The 25,162-nt window shown below is 45.0% G+C and overlaps 1 protein-coding gene across 3 annotated transcripts in view; it reads left to right on the forward strand.

The window, feature by feature from the left end:
- Positions 1-3,744: 3,744 nt before the first annotated feature.
- PEAR1 (platelet endothelial aggregation receptor 1) overlaps positions 3,745-25,162 on the forward strand; it is a 114,008-nt gene continuing 92,590 nt past the window's right edge. For all 3 annotated transcript variants that reach the window (XM_069949741.1, XM_069949742.1, XM_069949743.1), the window contains exon 1: positions 3,745-3,862. The gene's annotated coding sequence lies outside the window, so the exon portion shown is untranslated. The remainder of the gene's footprint in view (positions 3,863-25,162) is intronic.

A 25,162-nucleotide genomic window follows, 5' to 3' on the forward strand; every position in this document is an offset into this window, starting at 1 on the left:
AGCTGTTTCGGGGTGTTGCCCCTCATCAGTGTGGAGCAGGATTCTGGCTAGATGGGAGCAATGCCTAGTAGAGCCATAAGAGAAACAGATTGCTGAACTCAGGGAGAACAGCCAAATGACAACACTGCCGGCTGCTAATGAAAGCGCTCAATGCAGTGAAGTCCTAGGTGCATTGCCCCCTGGGAAACATGAGTATGCAAAAGAGGAGTCCGTGGAGCCTCATTGAAGAGTCTCAAAACACAAGACTAGCCAGATATCCCTCCGGGAAGGACCCAGCCAAGTGGCAGCTCCTGTTAGGAAACCACCAAATCCACCATATTAAGTGGCCCTATAAGTCAGTGTAATGACAAGGGATAAACCAAGGCTAGGTAACCATCCACAGACAGCTGTTTCGGGGTGTTGCCCCTCATCAGTGTGGAGCAGGATTCTGGCTAGATGGGAGCAATGCCTAGTAGAGCCATAAGTCTTGTGTCTTGGCTAGTCTTGTGTTTTGAGACTCTTCAATGAGGCTCCACGGACTCCTCTTTTGCATACTCATGTTTCCCAGGGGGCAATGCACCTAGGACTTCACTGCATTGAGCGCTTTCATTAGCAGCCGGCAGTGTTGTCATTTGGCTGTTCTCCCTGAGTTCAGCAATCTGTTTCTCTTATGGCTCTACTAGGCATTGCTCCCATCTAGCCAGAATCCTGCTCCACACTGATGAGGGGCAACACCCCGAAACAGCTGTCTGTGGATGGTTACCTAGCCTTGGTTTATCCCTTGTCATTACACTGACTTATAGGGCCACTTAATATGGTGGATTTGGTGGTTTCCTAACAGGAGCTGCCACTTGGCTGGGTCCTTCCCGGAGGGATATCTGGCTAGTCTTGTGTTTTGAGACTCTTCAATGAGGCTCCACGGACTCCTCTTTTGCATACTCATGTTTCCCAGGGGGCAATGCACCTAGGACTTCACTGCATTGAGCGCTTTCATTAGCAGCCGGCAGTGTTGTCATTTGGCTGTTCTCCCTGAGTTCAGCAATCTGTTTCTCTTACACCTGTCACATAGACTCTGTTCTATGCTCAGGCAGATTCCGCTGTCCGCCCAAAAATTGACATGTCATGCCCTAAACTGTTAACACATTACCTCTCCATGCTCCCGGTCTTCTTGTGCCCTCTGCTCGCTTCCTGGCGCTTCACCTGCAGCTTCAGAGCTGCCTGTCTGAGCTGTCTTGGCTGTCTAAGGAGCCTATTCCACGGAGCGATAATCTGGCCAAATCTGCCAAAGATGAGCGAACCTGGAGCATGCTCGAGTCCATCCGAACCCGAACTTTCGGCATTTGATTAGCGGTGGCTGCTGAACTTGGCTAAAGCCCTAAGGCTATGTGGAAATCATGGATATAGTCATTGGCTGTATTCATGTTTTCCAGACAACCTTAGAGCTTTGTCCAAGTTCAGCAGCCCCAGCTAATTAAATACCGAACGTTCGGGTTCGGATCGACTCGAACCCGAACCCGGTTCGCTCATCTCTACTGCGAGGTAATGTATGCTGCAAGGGCTGCAAGGACATTGGTAACAATGTCCCTGCAGCCCTCACTAAACGATCATCGGGCCGTGGAATAGGCCCAGTAAACGAGCGCTGATCTAGCAGATCGGTGGTCGTTTACACTGTTGATCGGGCCTGTGGAATAGGGCCCTAAGCCAGTCACTTGCCGGGACTGCCACGGGCAGTAATTGGCTGAGCAGCCTGTCAGCTCATAGAACGTTTTGAAGCTTCTGCCCCAGCACTGGGAGGTAAGAGGGGGGCAGGAGAAGACCGGGAGAATGGAGAGGTAATCAGGCAGCTGATAAGCAGTGGAGGTCTTTGGCACCAAGCACCCCAAGCGATCGCTTGGGGCCCCAACATCCAGGGGGGCCCCCAAGCCCCGCTCTTGTGCTCAAGACCGCTGGACAGGGTCGCTGCCCCGCTCGCTGCTGCCATCTGAACTGTAACTATGAGCACTCGTAATGAGCGCTCATAGTTACATGCAGCAGCACTGACAGGGCGGGAGACATTGGCTCCCTTCCTGTCAGTCACTCTTGTGGCCGCAGGAAGGGTTTTCCCTGCGGTCACAAGTGGCAGCTTTGTCCTTGTGGTGCCGACACTCCAGTGACATCACTGGAGCATCGGCACCAGGACAAGGGGAGTGCGGCCTCTTGTGATCGCTGGGAAAACCCTTCCTGCGGCCACAAGAGTGAAGAGAAGAGGAGACGCCCGGACCCAGGTGAGTATAAGTGTTTGTTTAATTTTGTTATATACTATATGGGAGGGGGAGCACACAGGGGTCTGTTTAACTGGGGGAGTGCACATCGGGGGTCTATATAAATGGGGGGAGCACACAGGGGGCTATAGACTACTGGGGCTTCACAGAGGGGTCTATATACTACTGGGGGCAGCACACAGGGGGTCTATATACTACTTGGGGCAGCAGAATGGGGTCTATATACAACTTGGAGAGCACACAGGAGGTCTATATCCAAGTGGGGGAGCACACGGGGGCTATATACTACTGGGGGAGCACACAGGGGTCTATATACTACTGGTGGGGCACACAGGGGGTCTATATACTACTGGGGGGACATACAGGGGGTCTATATACTACTTGTGAGGCACACAGGTGGTCTATATATAACTGGAGGAGCACACAGGGGTCTGTATACTACTGGGGCAGCACACAAGGGGTCTATATAATACTGGTGGGGCACACAGGGGGTCTATATACTACTGGGGGAATCACACAGGGGGTTTATATACTACTGGAGGAGCACACAGGGGTCTATATCCAAGTGGGGAAGCACACAGGATGTCTATATCCAAGTGGGGGAGCACACAGGGGGGCAAAATACCCCTGAGGGAGCACACAGGGGGCCTATATACTAGTGGGGGAACACACAGGGGGTATATACAACTGGGGGCAGCACACAGGGGGTCTATATACAACTGGGGCAGCACACAGGAGGTCTATATACTTCTGGGGGAGCACACGGGGGGCTATATATAACTGGGGGAACACACAGGGGTCTATATACTACAGGGGGAAGCAAACAAGGGGTATATACTACTAGGGGCAGGACACAAGGGGTATATACTATTGGGGGCAGCACACAAGGAGTATATATTACTGGCGGTAGCGCACAAGGGGCATATACTACTGGGGGCAACACACAGCGGTCTATTGTTTTGTAACGCGTGTCGAGGGGGGGGCCCCAGACATAACTTTGCTTGGGGCCCCAGAAATGCCAAGACCGCCCCTGCTGATAAGTATGGGCAGACTGGGGACCTTTAAATGGAAGTAAACTACAAATCTGTTTAACTTTCTGAAACCAGTTGATTTGAAAGAAAAAGATTTTCGCTAGATAACCCCTTTAAGTTGATGTGTCCTAGCCCATCTCTGACACATTAGGGACTATTAGTAGGGAGTGACCTTATCTTACACATCATATGATATTTTTTCACAGACATCAGTGACTGTACTACTATAAAGTAATGAACTCCCTGCTGTATGTAATAAACGCCCCCTCCCCCCTCAATTTAATTGTCCTATTACTTTGTTCCCAGTCCTAGCATTAAACACATGCAAGTCTTTGCCAAATCGCATCCTCTGTAGAGTTTCCTTGTCAAAACTTCCTGTAAATTCTCAGCTCCAACACTTTTCCTGCCCCCTCCTCCTCCTCCTCGCCCAGATAACTCTCTGCCATAGCCTTTGCCTCCAGTTCTAACTACACAGTCAAAGTAAAACCATCAACTCTGCTTTCTCCACACGGATCCTATCAGGAAAACCCAGAATCCTTTTTTATGTCCAGAGGACTCCTTGTCTGATCTGAAGGTACAGCCCAGCTAAAGGTAAGTACTGACTCTCTGCTGTCATCAATTCGCCATAGAGCCCATGACACTGTCAACCGTCTTTCTGACACATTTTTAGGACTCCCTGAGGTTTGTCCTCATAGACACATTGACTATAACACACTGATCTTGTATCAAAATGGGACTCTATCAAGGGGAACCACTCAACAAGTAATCAATCTCTGAACCAAAGCATTGGATGTAATATGTTCCTGCTGATAGAGGTCTCAGCTGAGCTAACCATCTCTCATTTTAACTGTATGTTCAGAGTGACCAAGTGGAAAGTCACAGGCAGAAACTGCAGGCAACAAAGTATCACAGAAACACATAACATTTCAGAGAAGTAGACAAGTTGTCCATGGGAGTCTTTTTATGTTTATCTGGGCACTTTGTATGGCACTGTTTATGTCAGCTGGTCATTTTCTGCTGTTAGGCTCAGTCTGTCTCTAGTAACAGAGCCATAAAGACAGGCAGGCAGTGTTGGCGAAGCTTAGCTTGTGTTATATTCAGGAAAGAGCCCTGACAGTGTGAACACACATGCTGAGCCTGTCTGCCTCCTCTTGGGGGTCTTTGCTGTGCACCAGGGCAGTTTCTAGATCATTTTGGCAACAGGGCGAATCTTGAAAAAAGCGCCCCCAAAGCCCCCCCCCCCCCCCCCCCCCCCCCCCCACACACACACACACACTCAATTCAGCCCTGGAAAAAGAAAGGGGGCTTTTATCAGGATTCGGGTTATTAGGAAGAAGCAGTGTGTGTATTATGGCATAGAGCAGTGTTGCAGCCCTAAGAGATAATGTTCAATCGAACACAAAATCATCATACAGGGACTCACAGGTGCTGTTTTCTTTGATCTGCGGCACCCTTTTCATTTTCCTCTCCAACTGGACCACCATGATGATTTGTTCCAGCTACAATTTGTCTCTTCAGAACCTGCCAGACAAACATCTCAGGCTCTGCACTTATCCAGCAACTTCCTTCCCTTTTACCTCCTATAGGCTCCTAAACTATAGTAATTCTGCTGCTTGGAGCAGTAAAGTCTGCAAGATGTGACCTCCATTACACTGGCATACAGGATATTAGGAAAGCTGTGTGACCTCCATTACACTGACATGCAGGATACTGGGAAAGCTGTGTGACCTCCATTACACTGGCATACAGGATATTAGGAAAGCTGTGTGACCTCCATTACACACTGACATACAGGATATTGGGAAAGCTGGGTGACCTCCATTACACACTGACATACAGGATGCTGGGAAAGCTGTATGACCTCCATTATACTGACATACAGGATACTGGGAAAGCTGTGTGACCTCCATTACACTGACCTACAGGATACTGGGAAAGCTGGGTGACCTCCATTACACACTGACATACAGGATGCTGGGAAAGCTGGGTGACCTCTATTACACTGACATACAGGATACTGGGTAAGCTGTGTGACCTCTATTACACTGACATACAGGATACTGGGAGAGCTGTGTGACCTCCATTACACTGACATACAGGATGCTGGGAGAGCTGGGTGACCTCCATTACACACTGATATACAGGATGCTGGGAAAGCTGTGTGACCTCCATTACACTGACATACAGGATGCTGGGGAAGCTGGGTGACCTCTATTATACTGACATACAGGATACTGGGAAAGATAGATGACCTCCATTACACTGACATACAGGATGCTGGGAAAGCTGTGTGACCTCCATTACACACTGACATACAGGATGCTGGAAAAGCTGTGTGACCTCCTTTACACACTGACATACAGGATGCTGGGAAAGCTGTGTGACCTCCATTATACTGACATACAGGATGCTGGGAAAGCTGGGTGACCACCCCCTGTAATGCCCCCTGTGCTGTCCCTATTGTAATAATCTCCCCCCTGCTGTCCCCATTGTCATACCCCTCCCTGTGCTGTCCCCCCCCAATAGTAACAACCCCCTCTGCTCCCACTGCATTGCCAAACACACACACACTCAAAAAAAAAAAAAAATTCTGGCATAGAGGTCCCTCTCTCCTCTTCTCTGCCGCCCCTGCACACATCTCTCTCCAGCAAACGCAGTGATATGACGTCATTGTGCTGCTGGAGGGAGAAGATGTCTGCAAATGCAGGTGGCTCGGCTGGGTCGGAGTGGTGCGCGGGCGGAGCTACGGGCGGTCCGGAGGCGGAGGTCCAGGCGGTCCGGGGGCGGAGCTACAGGCGGTCCGGAGGCAGAGGTCCAGGCGGTCCGGGGGCGGAGCTACGGGCGGTACGGTGTGTAGGCAGTCTTGCCAGGTGATGGGGCAGAGGGGCAGGTGATGGGGCGAGCGAGGTAGCGAGCGGGCGGCCGGGGGTGCGCACAGCTAAGTGAAGTCCGGGGGTTCCACCAGCGCCCCCTAGCTGCCGTTGCCCTGTGCGGTTGCCCAGCCCGCTCGCCTCTAAAAAACGGCCCTGCTGTGCACGAAAGGTACAAACAAGGCACCCTTCTTATCTCTGACTACCTATAATGTTTGAGGCATGTGTTCCCTGTGTGACTTTTTATAATCAGCAGGAGTTTGTTGATGTGATGTAACCCCTTCCTTGCTGTTATCTCCTCTCCCCCACCCTTTAGCTTCTTATGCGATAGGGCGATCGGGGAACCGGTGGTGGTGTTAATTTCACTGCCGGGTCAGCTAGTATGATGGTGTGGTAGCTGGGTGGGTCTAGGGTCACTTGGGCACTAGTCACAGTAGCCTGGAGTGGTGAAGAACCCACCCTGGGCAGTTTGGTGCCCTGCAGACACGAAAAAGAAGTTTATTTTCAATACAGTAGTACTTTGGCAGAAATACAGTTCAGTGCAACACAAGGAAATAATTCTGGAAGTTACTCAAGTGCTTGCAATAAAGGGAGAAATAAGGTGATTTTAGGGTAGACTCAGACACACCAGATCTGCAGCGGATTCCATGCCGAAAATTTGCAGCGAAATCAGCTGCTGATCCCTTGCCTGTCATTTTCAATCAGAATACATACTTGCAGCGGGATTGACATCCCACTGCGAGTAAGTGAGTTACAGCCCCTTTACCCTCCTCCGGCTTGCTTCGGGGGCTTGCGGCGTCTGGACGTCTTACTGAGCCAATCAGTGGCTGCGGTGGGGCAGCACACTGATTGGCTGAGCATCCAGCCGGAAACCCCCAAAGCAAGCTGGGGGGGGGGGGGGGTTAAGAGCACCGTCACTTACATACTCGCAGCGGGATGTCAATCCTGCTGCGAGTATGTAATCTGATTGAAAATGACAAGTAAGTGATCCGGTGTGTGTGAGTCTACCCTAAGAAGAGAGAAATAAAGCAGAGCATAGGATAGAACTGGAGGGAAAGTGTGGTGGTCGCAACTTTTGGTGCCCAACTGCCGGGATGATAATAGGTTGGTGGTTGGAATATAGCTCAGCCGGTGATGGTATAGTCGTGACACCAGTGCTAACTTAGCACACAGGTGTGATGTTATAACTTCTTTGCTTAGTGGCTGGCTATATTGATCCCCAATGGTCGGTGACCTTCCCGGTTGTGATGGGTCCCATGGGCTCTTATCATGGTGGAAGAGAGGATTGAGAAGACCCACCCGGACTGTCGGTACTGCCACCCACAGAATGTGGGAAATTACCCAAGGACCATGTAGCCTGTGTGTATAGGTGCTGGTGCAATTATCACCAGTAGAAAAAAAATATTATCTTTACTGAAAGTCTTGTACAATACAGGAAAGTGGTGTAACACGTTACTTCTGAGATACAGACTTGAGTTCACTGAATCTGTGCTGCAAGATGCTGAAGTGCTGAGGTAGAATAGCACTGTTGGTTCAGTTGTTCAGTTGAGCATTGAGTAGAGTAGAAGAGTTCGGAAGAGTGGAGAGGAGTTTGTCGGGAGAAATATTTGAAAGATACCTGAGAAGAAGAGAATACTTGTGCCCTATTTCGACCTAAATGTCGTTATAACCACCTTCTGCCCTGCAGTGTTGGGTTCCCCGTCCTACGAGGGTGACACAAGTCACAGTCTTGGTTACCTGAGTGTAGATAAGTGGCCAAATTTATCCAGTGTCACCCGCGCTGCGAGATAGAGTAAGTTGCTTTTCTCTATCCAGGTCAGTTCCTCTGTCTAGGATACCGCCCTGCTCTTTTAAGAGAGGTTCTCGGTGTGGGCTGGGGTGATCTCTGACTTGTCCAATTTTAGTTGTTAAACACTGCATCATGTCTGTGGGTATAACTTGGAAAAGGAAAGTCTCTGCGTTCTCCATACATGTGTGTCACGCTAAACTTCCTCTCCCCATGTGACTACTTCCTACAGGGTGTGCAAAAAGTCTCTGTGAGTGGTGGAGAAGAGAGTGTGTTAAGAAAAGAGGATAGAGATAGGCAGAAGAAAAAGAGCATCTCTCATTGGTTCACAGAATAACAAGACAGTAACCATATAGTTACTACAGCTGTGCAACATATACAAGACTATACATAATGACATCTAGTGGCGAAACTCATAAACAACTTTATCACCACTATACTTTAAAGGGGTTATCCAGCGCTGCAAAAACATGGCCACTTTTCCCCCTACTGTTGTCTGCAGTTCAGGTGTGGTTTGCAATTAAGCTCCATTTACTTCAATGGAACTGAGTTTCAAAACCCCACCCAAACTGGAGACAACAGTAGGGGGAAAGTGGCCATGTTTTTGTAGCGCTGGATAACCCCTTTAAAGTAGAAGGTTTTTTCGACAGGTGACTAGGCTAGGAACACCCGTGGTAGGACACCACAAAAACACCTGCACCTGTGAGTGAACTAGACATAACATGAGCAGGCCCGTATCTGCCATGAGGCGAGGTGAAGTGTTTGCCTCAGGCGGCAGATAACACAGCCCTTGAGGGGGGCGGCATCAGCCTCCTGTGTCCTTATCATTACAACTAGTTACGGCTCAGTGCCCAGCCGTGTTTCCTGTCAGTTGCCTCATGAGAAGCGCTGAGGAGGCACTGGAAGCCTCGTATTCACAGGTATTCACATCACATTAGACATAGATATAGGGCCTCCTGTTGTTAACCCTTTCAATAATGCAGTTATTATACTCTGCATCACTTACACACTGTAGAAAAGAAAAAGTTACCAGCAGCGGGGACGCTATATTACGTCTTCTCTGCACTGCCAAACTCCCAGCTGACCTCAGCATAGTGCAAGAGCAGGAGAAGAGGCATAAAAGTCATGTTCTGCTCTGCTGTTAACTCTTTCTGTATAGCAGAATGTAAGTGATGCACAGTAATACTCTACATTCTGCAGTACTGAAAGAGTTAACAGAGCAGCCCGTTTTATGGCTCTTCTCTGGCTCCTGAGGTCAGAGGTCAGCAGTTGTAGATTGTAGTTTGTTTTGAAGCTCCCAGGGGGGCCCATAGTGGCTCAAACAGTTAAAAAATCTGGTCACCGCACACTGTTATCTATAGTGCTGTCCCATACACACTGCGATGCTGCACTGTGCCTGTCCTGGATCTTCTCTCCCTGACTATTGCTCTGAGGGGGGGCGCTGTTCAGGGCTAGAATCGGCCCTGAACATGAGACATATATAGAGTTAACCCTTGGTCTCCTTCAGCTGTGTGTAAGAAATGACAAGTACTTTAGTGACACGTAGTGGGGAAAGCTGTGTGAACCTGAGGGTGTTACCTAATAGCTGCCCCCCCCCCATTGTGCCATCTATAGTAGTATTCTGAAAAATATTCTCCAGCACAGTGTCAGCCTGTTAAGTCCAGTGCACGTTTATAGTATTTATGTCATGGCAAAGCAAAGCGGAATAGATGTGATTGGCCAGAGAAGTAAGGAAGAGTAAGAAAGATACCAGCTCTGATCCTGCTGTTTGAAATTTAGAGAATGGGAAATAGTTGTGTACTAAGAAGGAGACTCTCAAGGACTCTGGTGGCAAGAGCACTAACATCACAAAGTCACTACATTTTTATGTAATCAAATCATGAAGGTTTTAAAAAATATTTTGCAAGTACAGGTTGGACTCCATTACAGGCATTTCACGTGTGAATGCGGCCTCAATGAACACAATTAACCGTTTCCTACCCTGATCCTCTCCCCTGTTGCTATATCTTATCATCTCCCCTGTCCCTCGTTGCTGTACCCGATTGTCTTCCCTAACCCCCATTGCAATACCTATAATCACTCAGCTCTCCTACTGCACATGATAGTTGTCCTTGTCCCCTGTTGCTGAACCTAATAGCTCTCCTGTTAGTGTAAGTAATCATTGCTTCTCTTATTGTACCTAATTATCGCTCCTGTACGTGAAGTTTGAAATTTTTTAACTTCTAAGCCCTTCACCATCCTTCAAAGTAAAAGGACCTTTACCAAATAATACAGAAATAGAGTAGACATATAGTAAATATAAATGTTATCTCCTTTGTATTGCATGGCTATCTTTGTTACAAGCTAAGTTTCAAACCTAGAAAAATGCTACTTTTTATATTTTTTTATGAAATTTTAGAAGACTGGGAATTCAGATCATTTTCTGATGACATATTGCCTTTAAGGACCAAGATCTATTGTTAAAATTAAGTTTTTATGGTAAACATATATTTTTATATATTTTTTTATTTTCCATTTTTCTATTTATATTATCTAAATAAATCTTGCCTTTTTCATTCTCACCACTGAGGCTAAAACTGTGCTAAAACTTCCTGTTGTGTCTGTGGTGATAAGAGGAGGCTGCTGTAAAGTGATCTGTACAGCATTACAGCAACATGCGACACCAGTAGATAGAAAAGACAATAGTCGGTCCCTGTGGAGTAACCTCTTCAAAAGTCACAGAAGTATGCTCTATCATGTTCCACATTCATCTCTAGAGGACAGGGTCTGTCCATTGTCATTTAGGTCCATGAGGCTTGCCGTAAAGCATGTCACGAAATGCTGTAAAACATCTCAGTCAAAATGGCATCCCCTATAACAATATACAAAAATTAAATAAAAAAAATTAGTCAGAAAATAGAGACAGATTAGACAAAAAGAACATGTTTTAATATTTGACTCTCATCAGTAAATCAAAATCTAGGCGACACATTCCCTTTAACACCAAAAGTGGATGCAGGGTTGACAGGTTAAATTCCACTTAGTTTGTAACATAGTAGCATACAGTATCCTATCATAGCTTGTAAAAGGCTGAAAAAGACATATGTCTAATATGTCTATCCAGTTCAGCCTATTACTCTGCAGTGATGATCCAAAGGAAGGCAAAACAAATCTTTCAAATCCACTGGTGCCAGAAAGTGCAAAAAATTTGTAATTTACTTCTATTAAAAAATTTCCTGTCTTCTAGTACTTACTAGCTGCTGTATGTTCTGCAGGAAGTGGTGTATTCTTTCCAGTCTCAAGAGTAGCATTTTTTTTAGTGGGGATTTGCTACTGCTTTCCACAGCTCCTGTCTCGGACAGAAGTGGCAACAGAGAGCACTGTGTCAGACTGAAAAGAATATACCACTTTTTGTAAGACATATAGCAACTGATAAGAACTAGAAGACTAGAGACTCTTTAATAAAAGTAATTACAAATCTCTGGCACTTTCTGACAATTTTATTTTAATTTAGTTTTTTAGTTAAATAGTTTAATATGATAATCTTGCTGGGTACTATAGTCCTCCTTTTTGGCTGTATTTGAAATCCTCTCCAGCTTCACTGTGTCTTTCTTGCACACTGCTGCCCAGAGCGGTACACAATGATCTATGTGCGATTATACTGATTTGGGCTATGTTCACACTACGTAAAAGTACAGATGTTGTTGTAACCAGCAACAACGGCCGTACTTTATGCGAAGTGGAACATTGCCTTATCTGCTATGGGATCCCGGCCAGAGTGTATACACATCGTATATGCTCCGGCTGGGATCCCATGTGGACCCGCAAATAACTGACATGTAAGTTTTCTGCAGTCGCAATTCAGTGAATTGCGGCCGCAGAAAAATCAGTCAGTTCACACAATGAAGCGAGCGCAATAAAGATTTTTCTTACGAATTTTCAAACGATTTTTCTAACGATTTATTCATTTAAACGCTGATCGTTATAAATAGGGATGGTCCGAGTTCGGTTCGGGTTCGTATGAACCCGAACGCTCGGCAATGATTCCCGCTGTCTGCCCTCTCCGTGGACAGGGTGGATACAGCGGGAGGACCGCCTGGAAAACTGGGATACAGCCATAGCCATAGGCTGTATCCCAGTTTTCCAGGCGGTCCTCCCGCTGTATCCATCCGCTGCACGGAGCGGGCAGACAGCGGGAATCTGATGCCGAGCGTTAGGGTTCATACGAACCCGAACCTCGGCAGTTTCGGACCATCCCTAGTTATAAAAACCTAATTGTTGCTTCAAAATCATTAAACGATTGATTGGGCAAATTATCGCTCTATGTAAACGTAGCATTAGTCTTGTGCATCTATGTTCCTTTTGATGCACCACATTATCTTATTTGCCTTGGCAACAGCTGCCTGACACTGGTTGCTACAGTTTAAAGCGACTCTGTACCCACAATCTGACCCCCCCAAACCGCTTGTACCTTCGCAAAGCTGCTTTTAATCCAAGATCTGTCCTGGGGTCTGTTCGGCAGGTGATGCAGTTATTGTCCTTAAAAACAACTTTTGAACTGGCAGCCCCGTGCCCAACGGCCAGGGCTTGATTGTGTATGCATTAGGCAGGCACACCCTCTCTGTCCCTCCTCCCCACCCTCTTCATCATTAGGAATGCTCCAGGCAGATTGTCTCCTATTCATCAGCTGTGTGAATACTGGACATGGGCTGGATCGTTAAGGCACCTCTGCAATGTTCAGACAGGAGAAAATGTTCCAGTGGCATTCCTAATGATAAAGTGGGTGGGGAAGAAGGACGGAGAGGGTGTGCCAGCCTAATGGATATACAATCTAGGCCACGGCCGTTGGGCACGGGGCTGCAAGTTTAAAAGTTGTTTTTTAAAACAATAACTGCACCACCTGCCAAACAGACCCAAGGACAGATCTTGGATTAAAGGGGTTATCCAGCAAAAATCTTTCAAATCAACTGGTTTCAGAAAGTCATATAGATTATATAGGTTATATAGAAGCTGACAAGTATGGGAGGACTTGAGATTTTTTAAATAGAAGTAAATTACAAATCTATATAACTTTCTGAAACCAGTTGGTTTGACAGAAAAAGATTTATGCTGGAGTACCCCTTTAAAAGCAGCTATCCAAAGGTACAAGTGGTTTGGGGGGGTCAGATTGTGGGTACAGAGTTGCTTTAAATTCAATGTCAACTAAAATTCCTATGTCCTTTTCTATGTCAGTGTTACCCAGTGTTTTCCCAATTCATAAAAATTCTTTGCATGGATTTTCTCTTCTCATGGCCATTACATTTGCACAGCCTAATCACCCAGCTTGTCTAGATCTATTTGTAACAAACAAAGAAACTTGTGGCTATGTTCACATAACAATTTAGTGGTTATTATTTTGACATCCGTTGTTTAACATACTTTGGTACATTATTTACATTTAGGCTGAATGATGGCCGGTTTTAACCCCTTCCCGCACGAGGGCGTAACTGTACGCCCTCACGCGGGTGGGGGAGTTCAGAGCGGGGCCGTGCGGCAACCCCGCTGTGAACCAACGCGGTCCCGGGTGCGGCATGTAGCCGTGGCTACTAGCAGGCACAGTCCGATCGCCGTGCCCGCTAATTAAGTCTTCAGATGCAGCTGTCAAAGTTGACAGCTGCATCTAAAGACTTACTGCAGCCCATACCTGGTGGTCTAGTGTGGAGAACAACATAGTCCACCGAATTCAACGCAATCAAACACAAAAAAAGAGCCAGGAGCAGAACACCCATTATTTTGACAGGTGTTCTGCACCTTACAGTATGCAGCATCTTGCCTAATCCAGCAAGAAAGGCAGTTAAGTGCCCCCCTTCCTTGCTGGGATGGGTGCAGTGCTGGGAGGAGAAGGGGGTCACTGTTTATACTCACCACCGATGTCTTCATTCTTCACCAGAGTCTGGCACACTGAGCTAGAAGTGTGTCAGGCTCTGGCTCTTCAAATGTGAGAACATTAAATCAGTGGCTGCAGCTGGGACATCGCAGCAGCCATTGATTGGATGAGATGATAATGCACAAGTGTCATCTCAGTCAATCAGCAGCTGAAGTAGTCTCCCATGAAGCTGCTGATTGAAGCAGACGAGGAGAAGACTGGAGGGTAAGTTAACAGTGTACAGTCTGGCCCAAAGGGGGTTAAGTTAACCCCCTGGGGACACCAGGCTGTCACCCCCTGGACCACAGTCTGGCCCACAGTCTAACCCTCTGGGGAGTAAACCATCACGCTTTTCTCACATAAATGCACAACTTATTTTTTCCATTAATGGACAAGACTTAGGGCTAGTTTTTTGGGCTAGTATTTTCATTGGTATAATTATGGTGTACTGTATACAAGACTTTTTGAGTGCTTTTCCATTTTTCAAAGGTTATGAGTGAAAAACACTGATTCTGTCATAGGCCATGTTCACGTTGCGTAAGACACCGGCCGTTCTGTGACCCGGCCGAGTCATAGAACAGCCGGTTTCAGAGAAGATCATCCCGGCCGGTACTGCAGTACTGGCCCGATGATCTTCATTTCTGATAAATTGGGATGCGGGCGAATCTGTGTGCGTCCGCATCCTAACTCACTGTTGCACAAAATGGAGCATGTGGCCGGAGCCGCACGCTCCTTTGTGTGAACGGACATGTCTGTGCGGCCTCTATTCAATGAATGTACAGCTAGATGGAATCTAGGCCGGTGAGTATACTATGTGTAAACGCTCCGGCCGGGATTCCATTCATTGAATTTTAACGTATGTTTTGTATAAACCACGCCCATTGTTACAAATTGCAACAACGGCCGTGATTTATGCAAAACATAGCCTTAGTTTGTAATAATTTTCTTACAGTGTGCTCTGTTCAGTATAAATTACATTTTGATTGGCACTTGCCAATGTTCCAGAGTAGGAATGGCCATGCATGTGCATTAATTAATTCCGGAAAGAATTTAACTTTTTATAGAGCTTAGTTGGAGTTCCAGTGGTCTGATCCCCACTGTACGGCTTGTTATCCCCTATCCTGAGGAAAGGGGTTAACATCATGACATAGAAATATCCCTTTAAACTCCAATACAATAAAAGCGTCTTTTTAGTGCCGCTGCCGCATCAAGTAGTAATTGTGCCTATTAAGAAGGCTACGCTTCCTTGTTTGCGACTTTGTGACACCAGTTGATTTAAAAGAAAAAGATTTTCGCTGGACAACCCTTTAAGCTACAGGCTCTTCTTGTACTGACAGCATTAAAAGGTCACAAGGGGGTAGTTTTGGCTATGTTCTCACATAGCATTTTTGCTCAGTATTTTGGTCCGTATTTTGCAGTAATTATTTGCCATTAAATGGCCGCCATCCACTCAATTTTAACAGTGTGTGAACATAGCCTTTCTGTGTTTCGATCCAAGTGCTGACCAAAATACTGAGCAAAAATACTCTGTGGGAGCATAGCCTAAAACTTCAAAATCATCCACACACATTTGCCACTGCCATGTGTAAAAGAATGTAATTACTATAATACTGTCACTACCTCCACCACTCAACACCATTACACAGAAATGTTAAACTGAACAGGGAAAGAAATACAGTATGTGACTAGAGTTGTTCTTTAACATTCCTTATCTTCGCTGACATCTTCTTGCAGCTCTTAGTGTTCTCATAAAATTAAATTTACTCTGGAAAAACATGAACCCGGTTCCCATAAGCACTTCATATGTGAAGGGCAGCTTTAAATTTTTTCTCATAACCCTTCTGACATGATGAAAATGATCTCTGAGAGAGGCATGGAGTCACATTTTATCAGGGACACAAGTGTGTCTGAGTCATATAGTGTAAAGTGGTAGACTTTTTATGATCTTGTACAAAGACAGCAGAATTGACGTCTTCAGAGTCCATCAACCGCCTGTACTGGGTGATACCAGACGGCAGTAGGAAGTCAGCCCTGACACTGATAATTATACACCAGTTATAATTTCCATAATAAGACTGGAGAACCTCATGTGGCACATGTATAGGAAAATGTGTCTGGAAATATGACATGTAAGGGAGGAATCAGCAGCATGTATGACTATGCTGCTTTAGGTGTATGCTGTAATAAATCCTAGACCCGCTGTTACATAGCCTTTATGTGGATTACACTCAGGTTATACAGTCTTCTTCAATAGTCCGGTGCCTAGTAATGAGTTTTCCATCATTTTCCATTATGACGCGGCAGAGGGGGGACGGCGACAGCGATTCGGCTGGCCGAAGATGACGTTTGGCACAAGATGGAGGACATGCGCGATACGGATCAGGTAATGTATAATGCACCAACACTTCCGGGTACACGGGTGGGGGTGGTGGGACACGGGGAAGGGGGCCATTCACAGACATAACATACATTACAAAGTTGTATAACTTTGTAATGTGTGTTATTCTGTGAATAATTTTTTACCGCTGCACTACCCCTTTAAGGATGTGTCAATATTATAAAAAGCAGGTGTACAAAAAGGAAAGGAGTACAGTAACAGGTCATTTGGCTGAAAGCAGTCTACTCCACAAGACAATACGCAGGCCATCTGTTCACCCAGTCTTTCAAAATCTAGTGGGGAACAAAATAAACTATTTATTGTATGTCTATCTCTTTTATACACAATAGAGAACAAAATACACAGCTGATGACAACCAATCAGGCACAGTATTTTCTTTTTCTATATTTTAAAAAACTGTCCCAGAATGCAAATTCAAACTTAACAAAAATTAGGTTTTATTTAGTTACACAATAAAATAGGATCTGATTGGTTGCTATAACCAACATTTCTCTTTGTAGATAAAAAAAAGAAGCTATTTAAATTTTAAAATAATTTGATACCTGATATGTACTTTAAAAAGCATGTGACTGTATATATACTTTGCTTTAGCGATTGTTTGGTTTTAGAATTATTTCACGTTTTCTTCATTCACGTTCAGAGTTGTTTACAAAATTCTGTTGGTTGCCCTGGTAACAAGACAGCAGGTTATTCCCACCCAAGCTCAGCTCCCTGGCAACAGGAAAATAGCAGGATATTTCATATTCAGTTATTAACACTTAAATTGTTGAATTGAAACTAAAGATGAGCAAATCGCAGATTTAAACGAAGTGAAGCGCTTTTTTTGATCTGCGCTTTGCTCATCAAGCTGCCGGGCTGTCAGAGCTGCTTGCTCTTTGCCACTCCTCCCAGGATACCGGGAAAAGCTGGATCCGATCCTGGGAAACATCTTCCAGTTTCCCAGGATTGCATCCAGCTTTTCCCTGACACCCGGAGTGGAGTGGTGACAGCCTGGCGGCTTGATGAGTGGAGCGCAGATCAAACAAGGCGCTTTGCTTCATTTAAATTTGCGATTCGCTTATCTCTAATTGTAACATCGAGAAGAGAAAAATTTGGTATTATAGGATATATTCACATATTAATGATATGCAAACTATTGCTATTCAAACTATTGCTATTCATTATTGAGTATGTGCATCACACAGATCAATACACACACTTACGTGCCCTGTCATGTTATTCTTCTATTTAAAAACTGCTCCTGGGACACTTGAGACCCCCATACATTTGATCAGAAAGTCAGCCGAACCTGCCACTGACAAAGAGATAAGCCTGCTTACCCTTCCCCTCCTCATAGGGAAGACATGAATGTTGGGCCATGCAGTATGGGAAAAGATAACTGTCAGCCAACAGTATTAAAAGTGTATAGGCACCTTTATGAGAATTGGCTGTACCAATGGCTCCACTACCAAATCAATGTAATGCTGAGCTTTTAGTGTACCTGGAATGAAGACTAGAGGGATCCAGCTAATGTGCATTGTGCCACTCCACACCATAATCATGGGAGCAGGACTTGTGTCATGTTCTTTTGTTCCCTTCATGGCGCTGACCTGGTGGTCTCCTTTCCAATCATTGCATCCTAGACAAAAATGAGACTCATGGCTGAAGAGGATAGACCTCCATTCTATACCCCATTGTCGACAGCGGTGGCGTGAGGTCAATGAAACGCCTGTAGCTGGACTTCTGGCTCATAGCCTAATGCAAGGAGCGGAGGGGCTGAGGAGAGGCGCTTCGACGTTCCTTAGATTGTCCTGGTGGCCCGTTGAATGGGGTGGCGGTCTGCTACAGCAGCTCCTATTGCACGGAGTGGCAAGCAGTAGTCCATTGCTGTCGTCATCATTTTCATTCAACATGTTGAAAGACAACGATCAGCCAACATGTTGGCTGTGCATGTTGGCTGATGGTTACCTTTTTACTTGACTTATTACACCAAACGACTATCGAAACGGCCCGTGATCAGTTGGTGTAATAGGACCCTAAGGATTCTGTCCCTTTCTGTTTGCAACAAGTAGTGATAAACAGGGGGCATTCTGTTGCTGAAAAAAAATGCTACCTGCTGCTACCTTCTCGATATCCTTACAACGTGTCCTTTTTGGTGCAATTTTAATGTTGAGGAGTGTAGCCTAACACCTTGTCACCATTTGCTGTACATGTGGTGTACGGGAGTTAGATTTATGCCACTGGTTGATGGATGCTATCAGTGGTATGATACAGCTCTGCCAGAGATGATCTTGTCGTGACGCCAGTGCTAGTCCAGTACACAGGTGTGATGTTGGCACCTGCTTTGTAGAGTGGCTGACTGTATTTCCCAGAAATGGTCTGTGACCTGCGGGCTGTGATGGGTCCCTTGGGCTTTTGTCACAGTAGTCCTGAGTGACAATGGACCCTCCCGGACTATCAGTACCACCACCCACAGAAAGGGGAAAAATAACCCAAGGTGTGTGGCTAGTGTGTATAGGTGCTGGTACTGAGGAAAGGATGACTGAGCCCCAGTGATGTAAAAATATAACAGCTTTACTGTACAGTCTCTTAATAGTACAAAACACTTTGGCAGCAAATAGATAAATCTTTACACAGACTCTAGTGCTTGAACTAGTTTGTGCTGAGGAGATTCTTGCAGGAGTAGAGTAGAGGTAGTAGTAGTAGTAGTAGTGCTTGAAGAGTTGAAAGTAGAGTAGAGCAGCGTAGAGGAGAGGAGTTTGTCCCTCTTGTGTATCAGGATACTTCCCTGCACCTCTTAGACTGGTTCACGGTGTGGGCTAGGATATTCCCAGACTCTTCTCCCTCTGTAATGTCTAGCACTGCATAGTGGATATAGTAGGAATACTGAAAGAACAGAGTGTTTCTAGTTGCATTTGCACACACACGTCTTAAACTCGACTCACTCAACACACTGTCTGAAATGAACTGACTTGTCCCGGACAAGGGTCCTAGCAGAGCTAGGCCCTGGCTTGGCTACAGCAGGGATGTCTGCTCTGTGTGTCCTTCTCACACGAGAATCTGGGTAGAACTGACGCTACACCTCCTTCCCCCAAGTAATTCCTTTAGGGCTATTTAACCCCTTAAGGACCGGGCTAATTTTCGTTTTTGCGTTTTCGTTTTTCCTCCTTGTGTATATAAGGCCATAGAAGTTGCATTTTTACACCTATGGACCCACATGAGCCCTTTTTTTTTTGCGTCACTAATTGTACTTTGCAATGACAGGCTGAATTTTTGCATAAAATATGCTGCGAAACCAGGAAAAAAATATATGCGCAGTGAAATTGAAAAAAAAAACAATTCTTTTTCTTTTGGGGGGGCTTTGTTTTTACGCCATGTGTCCTATGTAAAAACAGACATGTTATATATGTTCCTCAATTCGGTACGATTAAAACGATATGTAACATGTATAACTTTTATATTAATTGATGGCTCGTATACTGTATGCAACTTTTTGATTGTTTTTTTTATTACAATTTTTTCTGGATTTGATGCGACCAAAAATGCACAATGCACTTTGTAATTTTTTTGCGCTTACGCCGTTTACCGTGAGGGATCATGAATTAAATAAATTAATATTTCGGGCGATTACGCACACAGCGATACCAAACATGTTTGTTTATTTATTTTTATCTATAAAATGGGAAAAGGGGGTGATTTGGACTTTTATTAGGGGAGGGGTTATTTATTAATAAAAACACTTTATTTTGTTTTCTCATACAGTAATTAGAAGTAATCTCCCATTAAGATCAATGCTGTGTATATAACAGAGCAACGATCCATCAGATCGGTGCTCTATTATAATGGTCTGCTGCAGACCATGTGAATGGATTACCGAGCCAGGATCATTCCGACGCTGAGCCCCGGCCGGCTCATTACAACGGATCTCCCCTCCGCGATCGCATTGCGGGGGGGAGATCCCCCACTAGACACCAGGGACAGGGGCCACATACACAAATATCTCCTATAGGTCAGCAAAAGCACATGGCACACATAAAACAGTAACCCTTTGTTAGCTTCAGCTGTGCAATACATAAGAGCATACATACAAAATACTGACATCTAGTGGTGAAACTAAAGAATACTACCTTTATTACCACTGAACCTAGAGTAAGAAGCTTTTGTGACAGAAAGAAACACAAAACACCCGTGGTGGGACACCACATACATTCACAGCAGATGGCACAGGGATTGTGTAGAACAGATTTAAAAGCTAAGCCCACTCTATATGTGTGTATATTACAGCTTAAACTGTGCAAAGTTGGCATTAGGGGGCATACACACTGAGCAAAATTGGCAGAATTCTCCTGCAGAGCTCTCCACCACAGAATCACGCCTGCCTCAGGGTCCAGCAGCATTTCTATGGGAGGTCTTGAGTGCCTCCACTCTCTGCTCAAAAAATTGACTTGTCAATTCTTTGAGCAGAGAGCTGCAGAGAGTGGAGGCTTCCAAGGCCTCCCATGGACACACTGTTTGACACAGAGGCAGGTAGGATTGTGTTGTCCGACCACGGGTGGGAAGAAGGTTATAAGTTTTGCCACCAGATGTCATGTGTAAACCTGTATATATGTATTGCACAGCTGTAGTCACTCTAGGGTTACTGTTTCTTTGTATTTTGTGATTCTGTGGACCAGTGGATATATTTCTATTTCTTTCTTCTCTACCTATCTCTACACTTCTTTTTTCTGCACACTCTCTTCTCCACCACTCACAGGGATTCTTAAATACCCTGTAGGAAGTAGTCACTTGGGGAGAGGAAGTGTAGCGTCAGTTTCCCTCTGATTCTCTGAGGAGTAGGCCAGGACCCCTGTCCGGGACAGTCCATTTGAGTTGTGATAGTGAGTTGGTCAGAGACACACATTTATAGGGAACCCAGAGACTTTTACTTCTAAGACTATAACTACAGACACTATGCAGTGTTAAACCCATACAGGAGGAGAAGTCAGAGATCCCCCCAGCCCACCCTGAGCCTCTCTGAAAAGTGCAGGGTGGTGTCCTAGGACAAGGGAAATGACCTGGATACTGCAAATCTACCGTAAGAAGTGCGTACTCTATTTCCCAGCGCAGGTGACAACGGATAATTTCGTACACTTAGCTACTCTCAGGTATCCAAGACTGGGGCTTGTGTCGGCCTGATAGGACAGGTACCCTGACACTGAAGGACAGAAGGTGTTTCAGCGACATTATAGTTCAGTAAGCACAAGTCTGTACCAACAAGAAGTTATCTTTTGCCAAGATACCTGGTATTCTGAAAAACTGTTATTTAAAGCCTTTATATTTATTCTTCTGGGACTCAGTTATCATTGCACCAGCATCTACACATACTAAATACACACTCCTTGGGTTACTTTTCCCTCTCTGTGGGTGGCGGTACTGATAGTCTAGGTGGGTCAATATCCCACTCTGGACCACTGTGACAAGAGCCTAAGGTACCCATCACAACCCGCCAGGTCACCAACCATTTTAGGGGGATACAGCCAGCCAACACTAAAAGCAGGTATACCATCGCACCTGTATGCTGAACGAGCACTGGCATCACGTCAGAGCTATCAATGGCTAAGCCGTACAAAACCGACCAACCACCATAGAAGGGGTGTCACCCATAACAACTTAGTAAGTGACTGGTCGAGCACCACAGGCTCCTACCTTAACAGAGTACGGGGATAACTCCAATCTTGGCCATTCAGTCACTTACTGTAGACAAAAACCAGGGAGCATGGTATCTAAGCAGTAAAGGGCCTTTTAGACTATGTTCACACATTGCATTTAATAAGTGTTTAATTGACCGTGATTGTGCACAGTATTTCACAATTAGATGAAAATAGCTCTAGTTTACCGCAATTGTGCAATTTGGAGCAAAATATCACTAAATAGCGCTAATTAAATGCTACGCGTGAACATACGATTGGCCTTCATTTTTACACAGCTGTATATTGGCCCATGTAAAAGGGCCCCTGGACAGAGCTAGGGAGCCTCCTCTGCCACCTGACAGCTGCCCTAAAACGTGATTACAGGGTGCCAATTAGTTCTTAAAGGGGTTATCCAGCGCTACAAAAACATGGCCACTTTTCCCTCTCTCTCATCTCCAGTTCAGGTGTGGTTTGCAATGAAGCTCCATTTACTTCAATAGTACTGAGTTTGAAACCACACCCAATCTGGAGACAAGAGAGGGGGGGGGAGTGGCCATGTTTTTGTAGCGCTGGATAAAGGGGTTTTAAGGCAACTCTGAGTCCAATGAAAGGGAGGGAGAGCTCAATAGGATAACACTGGCTAGACCAATACTGTGCTGTATAGAAATGTTTCAGTGTATTATTTAATAAAGTAATCGCAATATACTTATTTTCTAGTGGGATTTAAAAAAATAAATAAATGCAGGACTGTGCAAAGGTTTTAGGCAGGAAAAAATGCTGCAAAGTAAGATTGCTTCCTGTCTTCAATCCTTCTGTCTCTTTAAGTAATCCCAGACAGACTCCAGGCTTTGTGTGGGCCATGTCATCACTTCCAGGTCTTCTTGTTCTTCTGTGCGCTGACTATAGTTACTGACATTGGCTGGATATTTGGGGTCGTCGTCTTGCTGAAGAATAAAAATGTGTAGCTGATCAGATGCTGCCCTGAAAGAAAGCATCTTACTTTGCAGCATTTCTTTCCACACCTGTCTAAAACCTTTATACATTACTGAATATTATAAAAAGTTTGAAATAAAAAATAAATAAAAGCTCAGTCCCCTCCTTTTTTATTTATTGGGAATCGATTTTGTTAGGATTTGCAGTAGGAAATGAAAGTTGGGTGTAGCCTGCACAGCCTGATGTCAAAGCTGGAAGAGAGGAACTACATTGTTACTCAGCTGTGAGGAATTCCAAGCATGTTGTTTCCTATTACAGCCCCTCACATATACATAGTGAAGACCCCTGCTGTATTGAGATATCACTCACTAGCTGCCTGTATACAAAGAAGGGTCATCAGCATTTAGCGCACTGATAGCAAATACACACAGATTATGGACTAGAAAAAAACACGTATATAATGGATTTTCATTATTGGTCTCTTATGAATAGGAAATTGCACAGTCATTGAGTTGCATTTTAAATTTTCTGGGACCCAATTTAAAATCTGAAGTTCTACTTCTTAACAACTAATTTATAATACAAATGATATGGGTTAGCATACAGAACTTAACATATAATCAATTAAAAACTAAAGTAAAATAAAGTAAATGACAGACTCATACATAGGGAAAGAGGACCCTGTCCACTTCTATAATATGTGGGGCTCCACAGGCATATACAGGCACATAGGAAGACACTGGATAACAGGCATGTCACATGCCACTAATGCACGGCCTCATCATGGATGGGATTGTACGGGAATTGCACAGTGAATAAATGACATAAACCTGCTGTTAGTATGAAGTGGCAAACCCCTTTATCTTCTTAAAGGGGTACTCTGGTGATTTTTTTTTGTGTCAGAAGTTATACAGATTTGTAAAATACTTCTATTTAAAAATCTCAGGCCTTCCAGTACTTATCAACTGCTGTATTTAAAAAAAATAATCATGTCTTCTAGCACTTATCAGCTGTTGTATGCCATGTGTGAAGTGGTGTATTCTTTCCGGTCTGACACCAGAGTCTGCTGCCACCTCTGTCCATGAAAGGAACTGTCCAAAAAGGAGAGGTTTTCCATGTGGATTTGCTACTGCTCTAGACAGTTCCTGTCATGGACAGAGGTGGCAGCAATACAGCAGTATTGATCAGGGTATTTTCTAGTTTCGCCACAAGAGTGTTTTATATATAAACTCTTATGGATTGCACAGCTGTAGTTAACAAAGGGTTACTGTTTCCTACTTATTATGCACTTTTATTGTCCAATGGAGATGCTCTTTCTTTCTGACATATCCCTCTTCTTCTTTTTCTTTGCACACATTCCTTTCCACCACTCACAGGGTCCTTTACATATCTCTTTAGGAAGTAGTCATTTGGTGGGAGGAAGTGTAGCTTCAGTTCTACTCAGATTCTCGTAGAAGAAGGACACACAGAGCAGACGTCCCTGCTATAGCAAAGCCAGGGCCTGGCTCTGCCAGGACCCTTGTCCGGGACAAGTCTAATCTAGACAGTGTGTTAGTGAGACACATGTGTATGAAGCAACCAGAGACACTCAGTTCTTTTAGTCTATCTCTTATATCTACTATGCAGTCCTAGGCACTACAAGGGAGAAAGTCGGTGATAAACCCAGCACATGCCGAGAACCACTCTACAAAATGCAGGGCAGAATCCTACTACACAAGAGGAACTAGCCTGGATAGGACAAAGCTACCAGAGGGTCTACGTATTCTATCTTGCAGTGCAAGTAACCCCAGGAAGTCTTGGATGTGGTCACTGTTTGCGTGTGTCGCACCTTTTCAGTGTCCAACTGCCAGGATAATGTTATGTAGATGGTTGGAATATAGCTCAGCCAGTGGTTGTATAGTCGTGACGCCAGTACTAACTCAGCACACAGTTGTGATGTTATACCTGCTTTTAGTGTGTGTGGCTGGCCATATTGATCCCCAATGGTCAGTAACCTGCCGGGTTGTGATGAGTTCCTTGGGCTCTTATCACAGTGGTCCAGAGTGGGAAGATGACCCACCCGGACTGTCGGTACCGCCACCCACAGAAAGGGGAAAATTACCCAAGAATGTTGTAGCCTGTATGTATAGGTGCTGATGCAATTATCCCAGTAAAATAAATGAAGTGATCTTTACTGAAAGTCTCTTAACCCCTTAAGGACTGGGCTAATTTTCATTTTTGCGTTTTCGTTTTTTCCTCCTTGTGTATATAAGGCAATAGCAGTTGCATTTTTACACCTACAGACCCACATGAGCCCTTATTTTTTGCGTCACTAATTGTACTTTGTAACAACAGACTGAATTTTTGCATAAAATATGCTGCGAAACCAGAAC

Source organism: Dendropsophus ebraccatus, chromosome 13 (assembly GCF_027789765.1).
Source record: "Dendropsophus ebraccatus isolate aDenEbr1 chromosome 13, aDenEbr1.pat, whole genome shotgun sequence".
In the NCBI taxonomy this organism is placed as follows: Eukaryota; Metazoa; Chordata; class Amphibia; order Anura; family Hylidae; genus Dendropsophus; species Dendropsophus ebraccatus.